At 44.6% G+C, this 11,145-nt stretch overlaps 1 pseudogene; it reads left to right on the forward strand.

Annotated features, from left to right (window-relative positions):
* Positions 1 to 2,663: 2,663 nt before the first annotated feature.
* On the forward strand, positions 2,664 to 2,782 carry LOC131817178 (U6 spliceosomal RNA; annotated as a pseudogene).
* Positions 2,783 to 11,145: the final 8,363 nt, after the last annotated feature.

An 11,145-nucleotide genomic window follows, 5' to 3' on the forward strand; every position in this document is an offset into this window, starting at 1 on the left:
ATAGATTAATTCTACAAAAAGTTATTTCCAGCTTTATTGAAAAATAATTGACATATTATAATTTGTAAATTTAAGAAATGATTTCTTATAACACTGCAAACTTTTAACATTGTGTAAATTTTGTACCATTTGATAAATTGGTATACATCTATATTGCAATATATTCTACATAAAAATGTTAATACATCTACTATCTCATATAGTTGCCTCTGTTTTTTATGCATGTATTGTAAGGAATTTTAAGATCTACTCTCTTAGCAACTTTAATGTATATAGTACAGTAGAGATAAACTTCAGAGGTCTTGTGGGTTTTGTTCCAGACTGCCTCAATAAAGTGATTATATCAATAAACTAAGTCAAATCATTTTTTTTTTTTTGGTTTCCCAGTGCAAATAAAAAATCATGTTTCCCAGTGCATATAAAAAATAAACGCTATACTGTACTGTTCAAATCATTATGTCTTTAAAGAAAAACAATTCATATACTTTAAGTAAACTAGTTCTGAGTTTTCAGTGGGTCATAATTACTGATCACAGATCACCATAACAAATACAATAATAATGAAAAAACTTGAAATATTGCAAGAATTACCAACATGTGACAGAGAGACACAAAATGAACAAATGTTGTTAGAAAAATGGTGGCAGCACACCTATTTTATACAAGATTGCTATAAACTTTCAACTTGTAAGAATGTGATATATGCAAAATTTAATAAAGGGAAGCACAATAAAAAAAGTATGTATATATTATTAACTATGATCATCATGCTGTACATTAGATCCCCAGAACTTTTTCCTATTATAGTTGCAAGTTTGTACACTTTGAACACCTTATTCCACCCCAGGTTCACCCCTTGTCAACTCAACTCTATGTTTCCATTAGTTTGCTTTTTCTTCAGATTCTGTATGTAAGGGTTATCGTAATACATAAATTAAAAAATATATAAAATCTTTGAAATATTTCACTTAGTATAATACCTTCACGATCCATCCATGGTATTGTAAATGGCAGTATTTCTTAATTTTTCATGGTTATGTAGTATTCCATAGTATATATTTACCATACTTATTTTATTCATTCATCCATTAATGGATAGTGAAGTTATTTCCATCTCTTGCTTAGAGTTAATAATTTTATAATGAACATAAGAGTGCAGATATGTCTTCGAATAGTGACTTCGTTTCCTTTAGATATATACCTAGAAGTGGGATTACTGAATCATATGGTAATTTTACTTTTAATAATATGAATAGTCTCCATACTGTTTTCCATACAAATTTATATCCCTATCACAGTGCATAAGGTACCCATTTTCCCCAATATTTACCAAAATTTGTTAGTTTTAATTTTTTGGTAGTATATATTCTAATAGGTAGTAATATCTTGCTGTGTTTTTCAGAGGTAAACAAAAACAACAACATAATGACTTTGCCCTGAGTTTTTTATGTTGAGCACTTTTTAATGCTCCTGTTGGTCATTTATATAACTTTTTTGAATAAAAAGTCTATTGAGATCCTTTTGCTATTTTTTTAATTATATATTTTTTTCTTTTTGTATCTGTTGGTTATTAACCTCTTTTCAGATATAAGATTTTTAAGAATTTTCTTCCATTCTGTGGATTGTGTTTTCATTCCCTTTTTTTTGGCAATGCAGAAACTTTAGTTTGATGTAATAACATTTATTTATTTTTGCTTTTTTTGCTTGTGTTTTTGGTCTGGTATCCAAAAAACTATTGGCAAGACCAATGTCAAGGAAAATTTTTCCTATGTTTTCCTTTAGGAAATTTAGTTTCATGCATCACATTTAAGTCTTTAATCTATTTCAAGTTAAGATTTATGAGTGATATAAGGTTCCAGTTTCATGCTGATTTATGTGACTATTCAGTTTTAAATATCATTTACTGAAACAGACTATCTTTACCCATTACATATGTTGGCCCCTGTCAAATATTAGGTGACTGTATGAAAAGATTTATTTCTGGACTCTCAATTCTGTTCTACTTGTTTATTGGTCTGTTTTTATGCCAGTATACTTTATTGTTTTGAGCACGGGGGCTTTGTAGTATAGTTACAAATCAAGAAGTGTAATTTCTCTTCTTCATTCTTTCTCAGAACTGCTTTGATTATTTGTTTGTCTCATATAAATTTTAGGATTTTTTACTTATTTATGTAAAAACACAATATTGGATTTTTAAAAAGATTATTTATTTATTTATTTGAGAGAGAGAGATGGCAAGCAGGCAGAGAGGCAGGCAGAGAGATAAGAGGTAGCAGCTTCCTGCTGAGCAGAGAGGCTGATGCGGGGCTCGATCCCAGGACCCTGGGGTCATGTCCTGAGCTGAAGGCAGCAGCTTAACCCACTGAGCCACCCAGGTGCCCCTAACATTGGATTTTTGATTGGAATTGAATTTACAGATGGTTTTCGGTAGTATGGACATTTTAACAATGTTAATTCTTACCATTCATAAATATGAGCTATCTTTCCATTTGTGTCTCCTTGAATTTCATATCAATGTCATAGATTATGGGGTACAGATCTTTCATCGTCTTAGTTAAATCTTATCATAAGTATTTTATTAGTTTTGATGCTAGTGTGAATTAGATTGTTTTCTTTATTTTTTCAGATAGTTCATCATTAGAGTGTTAAAATGCTCCTGTCTTGTGCTTACTTTATGGCAGCACATATACTCAAATTGGAATGATGCAGAGAAGATTAGCGTGATCACTGAGCAAGGATGACATGAAAAACTATTAAAAAAATGAAACAAAACAAAATTCTTCTCTTTTATATATTGATCTTGTATTTGGCAGCTTTACTAAATTTGTTTTTTCAAAATTTTTTGTGAATTTTTTAGGATTCTTTTACATGTAAGTTCATGTTATCCAAAAAAAAGAAAATTTTACTTCTTCCTTTTCTTTTTTTTAAGTCTTTTATTTCTTTGTGTTCCTTGTTTCTCTGGCTAGGACATCCAGTACTATGTCAAATGAGAGTAGTGAAAGTGGACACATTTGTCTTTTTTCTGATCTTTAAGGGGAAAACTTTCAAACTTTTTTGATTGAATATGAGATTACCTCTGGGCTTGCAATATGTGTTTTTTCTTTAATGGACTTTTTAAATTATTTTTAAAAATTTTTTATAAATATATAATGTTTTTATCCCTAGGGGTACAGGTCTGTGAATCACCAGGTTTACACATTTCACAGCACTCACCATAGCACCTGCCCTCCCCAATGTCCATACCCCCACCATCCTCTCCCAACACACTTCCCCCCAGCAACCCTCAGTCTGTTTTGTGAGATTCAGTCTTTTATGCTTTGTCTCCCTCCCAATCCCATCTTCTTTTATTTTTCTTTTCGTACGCCCGAAACCGCCTATGTTGCATCTCCACTTCATCATATCAGGGAGATCATATGATAGTTGTCTTTCTGAGATTGATTTATTTCGCCAAGCATAATACCCTCTAGTTCCATCCACGTCATCACAAATAGCAGGATTTCATTTCTTTTGATGGCTGCATAGTATCCCATTGAACATATATACCACATCTTATTTATTGATTCATCTGTTGAAGGACATTTAGGTTCTTTCCATAGTTTAACTATTGTGGACATTGCTGCTATAAACATTTGGGTGCATGTGCCCCTTCAGAATGCCACGTTTGTATCTTTAGGGTATATACCCAGTACTACAATCACTGGGTCATAGGCTAGTTCTATTTTCAGCTTTTTGAGGCACCTCCACGCTGTTTTCCAGAGTGGTTTCACCAGCTTGCATTCCCACGTACAGTGTAGGAGGGTTGCCCTTTCTCCACATCCTCGCCAGCATCTGTCATTGACTGACTTGTTCATTTTAGCCATTCTGAAAGGTGTGAGGTGGTATCTCATTCTGGTTTTGATTTGTATTTCCCTGATGCCGAGTGATGTGGAGCATTTTTTCATGTGTCTGTTGGCCATTTGGATGAATTCTTTGCAGAAATGTCTGTTCATGTCCTCTGCCCATTTCTTCATTGGATTATTTGTTCTTAGGGTGTTGAGTTTGATAAGCTCTTTATAGATTTTGGATAGATACTGGCCCTTTATCTGGTATGTCATTTGCAAATATCTTCTCCCAGATAACTTCTGACAGTCATCTTTTGGCTTTGTTAACTGTTTCCTTTGCTGTGCAAAAGCTTTTTGATCTGATGAAATCCCAATAGTTCATTCTTGCCCTTGCTTCCCTTGCCTTTGGTGATGTTCCTAGGCAGAAGTTGCTGCTGCTGAGGTCAAAGAGGTTGCTACCTGTTCTCTCCTCAAGGATTTTGATGGATTCCTTTCTCACATTATGCTTCTTCATCCATTTCCAGTCTATTTTCATGTATGGTGTAAGGAAATGGTCCAACTTCATGTTTCTGCATGTGGCTGTTCAATTTTCCCAACACCATTTGTTGAAGAGGCTGTCTCTTTTCCATAGGACATTCCTTCCTGCTTTGTTGAAGACTAGTTGACCATAGAGTTGAGGGTGTATTTCTGGGCTCTCTATTCTGTTCCATTGATCTATGTCTGTTTTGGGGACAGTTCCCTACTATCTTGATGATGACAACTTTGTAATAGAGCTTGAAGTCTGGAATTGTGATGCCAACAACTTTGGCTTTCTTTTTCAATATTCCTCGGGCTATTCGAGATATTTTCTGGTTCCATATATATTTTAGGATGATTTGTCCCATTTCTTTGAAAAAAACGGATGGGATTTTTGATAGGGATTGCATTAAATGTGTAGATTGCTTTAGGTAGCATAGACATTTTCACAATATTTGTTCTTCCAATACAGGAGCATGGAACATTTTTCCATTTCTTTGTGTCTTCTTCAATTTCTTTCATGAGTACTTTAGAGTTTTCTGAGTATAGATTCTTTGTCTCTTTGGTTAGGTTTATTCCTAGGTATCTTAGGGTTTTGGGTGCAATTGTAAATGGGATTCACTCCTTAATTTCTATTTCTTCAGTCTTGTTGGTATAAAAAAAATGCAACCAATTTCTGTTCATTGATTTATATCCTGACACTTTACAGAATTCCTATACAAGTTATAGCAGATTTGGAGTGGAGTCCTTTAAGCTTTCCACATACAGTGTCATATCGTCTGCAAACAGGGATAGTTTGACTTCTCTTTTGCCAACTTGGAAAAGTTTGGATGCCCTTAATTTCTTTTGGTTGTCTGATTGCTGAGGCTAGGACTTCTTGTACGATGTTGAATAGCAGTGGTGATAACGGACATCCCTGCAGTGTTCCTGACCTCAGCGGTATTCAGTTTTTCTCCATTGAGAATGATATTTGCAATGGGTTTTTCATAGATGGCTTTGATAATATTGATAATATGTGCCCTCTATCCCTACACTTTGAAGAGTTTTATTCAGGAAGGGACACTGCACTTTGCCAAATGCTTTTTCAGCATCTATGGAGAGTATCATATGGTTCTTGTTCTTTCTTTTATTAATGTGTTGTATCACATTGATTGATTTGCAGATGTTGAACCAACCTTGTAGCCCTGGAATAAATCCCACTTGGTCGTGGTGAATAATCCTTTTAATGTACTGTTGAATCCTATTGGCTAGTATTTTGGTGAGAATTTTCGCATCTGTGTTCATCAAGGACATTGGTTTGTAGTTCTCTTTTTTGATGGGATCCTTGTCTGGTTTTGGGATCAAGATGATGCTGGCCTCAGAAAAAAAGAGTTTGGAAGTTTTCCTTCCATTTCTATTTTTTTGGAACAGTATCGTGAGAATAGGAATTAATTCTTCTGTAAATGTTTGGTAGAATTCCCCTGGGAAGCATCTGGCCCGGGGCTTTTGTTTGTTTGGAGATTTTTGATGACTGTTTCAATCTCTGTACTGGTTATGGGTCTGTTCAGGTTTCCTATTTCTTCCTGGTTCAGTTGTGGTAGTTTATCTGTCTCTAGGAATGTATCCATTTCTTCCCGATTGTTGAATTTGTTGGCGTAGAGTTGCTCATAGTATGTTCCTATAATTGTTTGTATTTCTTTGGTGTTTGTTGGTTGTGATCTCTCCTCTTTCATTCATGAATTTATTTATTTGGGTCTTTCTCTTTTCTTTTTGATAAGTCTGGAAAGGGGTTTATCAATCTTATTAATTCTTTCAAAGAACCAGCTCCTAGTTTCGTTGATTTGTTCTATTGTTTTTTGTTGTTGCTGTTGGGTTTTTGTTTGTTTATTTGTTTCTATTTCATTGATTTCTGCTCTGATCTTTATTATTCCTCTTCTCCTGCTGGGTTTAGGCTTTCTTTGTTGTTCTTTCTCCATCTCCTTTAGGTGTAGGGTTATGTTGTGTATTTGATATCTGAGAGAGAAGCATAGGTGCACACGTCTGTCACTGCGCTCCCCAGGAGCATGTCTGGGGAAGGCGCAGCACGCCACCCCAGGAGAAGAGAAGGAGCCATTGGCCTTGTGGTCGGGAAAGGTCGGGAAGCAGAATAGCCTGCCGTGGCAGGAACAGCAGGCCATTGGCAAGACAAGTGTCACCTGCTCCCTGTGCGGAGAGACAAAGCCTGGTTCCTAAGGAGACATGAGGGGATGACTAGGGCAGGGATGCATGCTCCACTCTGAGGAAGGAGTCTGGGCAGAAGACAGGCCTTTCCTGTGCCTCTGGTCCCAAGGGGACAGCATCTCCTTGACCACCTGTCCGTAGGGCCGACTTGGGCTAGATACCAGGCGCCATATCCGGAACTTGCAGAAATAGCTCCCTCGAGAAACGGGCAGTCAGATGCCATCTTTCTCCAAGATGTGACAGCGTTTTCGGTGGCAGGGAAGGAGTGGGGACAATCCCCCAAAGCTCCCCATTCCAGTGAACGGGCGGTGTTCAGGGATACTGTCGCCTCTCCTCTCCTGTGGGGAAGGCACTGGCCTTGTCAGCGAGTCCGCCTGAGGGCCAGTGCAAAAGGCCAAGCGTTGCCTACACCGGGAGAATGTAGTGTGCATTGAGTGCCATCCTACGCCATGCACGTTGCTGCAGGGTTGTGACTGTGTCTGCTTAGTTCGGCCTGGCAGGGTGAACCCAGAGCGCCAACATGGAGCCTGGGAAAGCAAGGCCCAAGAGGGACCAGCTCTCCTGCAGCTCTTCTTCCCTGATGCGACAGAGCGAACACCCAAATCCTTGCTGAGGAAGCAGCAGCGAAGTGCCGTTCGTGCCAAGCTGAAAACCTCTGCGGAAGCATAGCAGTCGCTGGGAAATCAGAGTCGGTTCTGTGGGCTGCTGTTGCTGCTTGCCTTAGCCTAGTATTTGCAGCACGGCGGGAGAAACCCTCATACAGCGAACGGCTCTTTGCCTGGGCATCTCCTCTGGGAAAGCACAGCATTCTTTGGGAAATCAGAGTCGGGTCTGTGGGATGATGCTGCTGCTTGCCTGAGCAAGACTCCACAGCACGGTGTAATAAACCTGCATGGAGCGAAATCCTCTTTGCCTGGGCATCCCCACTGCCTGAGAGAGAACCGTGGTTGCGCCTGTGGAAAGAGCCTTAAGGAAAGGGACATGTCTGTCACTGGACTCCTCAGGAGCCTCTCTGGGGAAAGTGCAGCAAGCTGCCCCAGGAGAAGAGAAGGAGCCATTGGCCTTGTGGTCGGGAAATGGTCGCGAAGCTGGACAGCCGACCCTGGCAGGAACAGCGGGCCGGTGGCAAGACAAGTGTCACCCACTCCCTGTGCAGAGAGACGAAGCCTGGCTGCTAAGGAGACATGAGGGGATGATTGGGCCGGGGAACATGCTCCAATCTGAGGAAGGAGTCTGGGCAGAAAGAAGGTCTTTCCTGTGCCTCTGGTCCCAAGTGGAAAGCATCTCCTTGGCCACCTGTCCAGAGGGCAGACGTGGGCTTGCCACCAAGCTCCCGGGCCTGAACTCACAGAAACACCTCCTGGAGGAACGGGCAATCAGATGCCGTCTTCCTCCAGGATGTGGCAGCATTGGCGGAGGCAGGCGGTGTCCCGGGGAAACAGGGACACTTACCCATTACTACCCATCCCAGGGCACGGGCGGTGTGCAGTGATCCTCTCGCGTCTCCTCAAGGACAGGGAAGGCACTGGCCTAGTCCCCTGTCCACCTGAATGCCAGAGCAAAAGGGCCGGCCGTGCCTACGCTGAGAGATGGCATTGTGAGCAGAGTGCCATCCTAGACCACGCACGCTGCTGCAGGGTCGAGACTGTGTCTGCTTATTTCAGCTTGGCAGGATGAACCCAGGATATGAACTTGGAGCCCGGGATAGCAAGGCCCCAAGAGGTAACAGCTCTCCCGCAGAACTTCTTCCCTGACGCGACTGAAGCCTTGCTGAAGAAGCAGCGGTGAAGTGCTGTTCGCTTCAAGCCAAAGCGTCTGCGAAAGCACAGCATTTGCTGAGAAATCAGAGTCGGTTCTGCGGGCTCTTCTGCTGCCTGCCTGTGCCCAGTCTCGCAGTGGATGAAACCCGCATACAGCGAAAGCCTCTTTGCCCGGGCATCTCCTCTGCTAAAGCACCGCATTCGTTGGGAAATCAGAATCGGATGTGTGGGATGCTGCAGCTGAATGCCTGAGCTAGTCTCCGCAGAATGGTTGAAGATACTCGCATGGAGCGAAATCCTCTTTGCCCTAGCACCCCTCTGCCTGAGAGAGAAGCGCGGTTGCGCCTGTGGAAAGAGCCTTAAGGAAAGGGACACGTCTTTCACTGCGCTCCCCAGGAGCATGTCTGTGGAAGGTGCAGCACGCTGCCCAGGGAGAAGAGCAGGAGCCGTTGGCCTTCTGGTCTGGAAACGGTTGCGAAGCAGGAGAGCCGGCCCTGGAAGGCACAGCGGCCGGTGGCAATACAAGTGTCACACGATCCCTGTGCAGAGAGACGGAAGCCTGGCTGCTACGGAGAGAGGAGGGGATGAGTAGGGCAGGGCACGTGCTCCACTCTTAGGAAGGAGTTTGGGCAGAAAGCATGCCTGTCCTGAGCCTCTGGGCACAAGGAGACAGCAGCTCTTTGGCCACCTGTCCCTGGGGCAGACATGCGCTAGCCACAAGGCGCCTACGCTGAACTCGCAGAAATAGCTCCCTGAAATAACGGGGAGTCAGACGCCATCTTCCTCCAGGATGTGGAAGCTTGGAGGAGGCACGGGGTTTAAGGGGAAGGGGTGGGGACAGTCCCCCAAAGCTCCCTATTCAGTGCACGGGCGGTGTGCAGGGATCTTGTCTCCTCTCCTTTCCTGTGGGGAAAGCACTGGGCTAGTCCACGAGTCCGCCTGAGCGCCTGAGTAAAAGGCCAAGCGATGCCTACACCGGGAGATGGTAGTGTGTATAGGGTGCCATCCTAGGCTCCTCATGCTACTGCAGGGTTGTGGCTGTGTCTGCTTAGTTCGGCCTGGCAGGGTGAACCCAGGACGCGAACATGGAGCCCAGGAAAAAAGGCCCAAGAGGCAGCAGCTCTCCCGCAGCTCTTCTTCCCTGACGCGACTGAAGCCTTGCTGAGGAAGCAGCAGCGAAGTGCTGTTCGCTCCAAGCCAAAACCTCTGCGAAAGCACAGAATTCGCTGAGAAATGTTCTGCGGGCTGCTGCTGCTTGCCTGAGCCCTGTCTCGCGGTGGGAGAAACCCGCATACAGCGAAAGCCTCTTTGCCTTGTCATCTGCCCTTGGAAAGCACAGCATTCGTTGGGAAATCTGAGTTGGGTTTGCAGATGCTGCTGCTGCTTGCCTGAGCTAGTCTCCGCAGCACGGTGGATGATACCCGCATGGAGCGAAATACCCTTTGCCCTGGCATCCCTTCTGCCTGAGAGAGAGGCGTGGTTGCACACGTCTGTCACCGCGCTCCCCAGGAGCAAGTGTTGGGAAGGCGCAGCACGCCGCCCCTGGAGAAGAGAAGGAGCCGTTAGCCTTGGGTTCAGGAAACGCTCGGGAAGCAAGATAGCCTGCCGTGGCCCGAACAGCAAGCCTGTGGCAAGACAAGTGTCCCCCGCTCCTTGTGCGGAGAGATGGAAGCCTGGCTGCTAAGGAGACATGAGGGGATGACTAGGGCAGGGGCGCGTGCTCCCCTCTGAGGAAGGATTCTGGGCAGAACGCAGGCCTGTCCTATGCCTCTGTTTCCAAGGGGAGAGCATCTCCTTGGCCACCTGTCCCAAGGGCAGACTTGGGCTTGCCCCCAGGTGCCATACCCGCAACTCGCAGAAACAACCCCATGGAGAAACGAGCAGTCAGATGCCATCTTCCACCTAGATGTGGCAGCGATGTGGGTGGCAGGGTGTGTGCCGGGGAAGGAGTGGAGACTGTCCCCCACAGTTCCCCATCCAAGTTTACGAGCCGTGTGCAAGGATCCTGTCGCCTCCTCTCTCCTGTGGTGAAGGCACTGGCCTAGACCCCATGTCTGCTTGAGCGCCGGAACAATAGACAAAGCCTTACCTACCCCAGGAGATGGTAATAGGCATAGAGTGCCATGCTAGGCCACGCATGCTGCTGCAGGGTTGTGACTGTCTGCTTAGTTCGGCCTAGCAAGGTGAACCCCTGGCGCGAACTTGGAGCCCGGGAAAGCAAGGCCCAAGAGGCACCAGCTCTCAGGCATCTCTTCTTCCCTGACGCGAACGAAGCCTTGCTGAGGAAGCAGTGGTGAAGTGCAGTTCGCTCCAAGGCCAAAGCCTCTCTGAAAGCACAACATTCGCTGAGAAATCAGAGTCGGTACTGTGGGCTGCTGCTGCTGGTTGCCTGAACCCAGTCTTAAGGCTCTTTGCCCGGTCATCTCCTCTGGGAAAGCACAGCATTCGTTGGGAAATCAGAGTTGGGTTTGGGGATGCTGCTGCTGCTTGCCTGAGCTAGTCCCTGCAGCACGGTGGAAGATACCCGCATGGAGCGAAATTCTCTTTGCCCTAGCATCCCCTCTGCCTGAGAGAGAAACGTGTTTGCACATCTGAAAGGGCCTTAAGGAAAGGGACATGTCTTTCCCCGCCCTACCATGGAGCACGTCTGGGGTAGGCGCAGCACGCTGCCCCCGGAGAAGAGGAGCCGTTGGCCTTGGGGTCGGAAAACGCTCGAGAAGCAGGATAGCCTGCCGTGGCAAGTACAGCAGGCTGGTGGCAAGACAAGTGTCACCCGCTCCCTGTGTGGAGAGATGGAAGCCTGGCTGCTAAGGAGATATGAGGGGACGACTAGGGTTGGGGCGCGTGCT

Source organism: Mustela lutreola, chromosome 15 (genome assembly GCF_030435805.1).
Source record: "Mustela lutreola isolate mMusLut2 chromosome 15, mMusLut2.pri, whole genome shotgun sequence".
NCBI lineage: Eukaryota > Metazoa > Chordata > Mammalia > Carnivora > Mustelidae > Mustela > Mustela lutreola.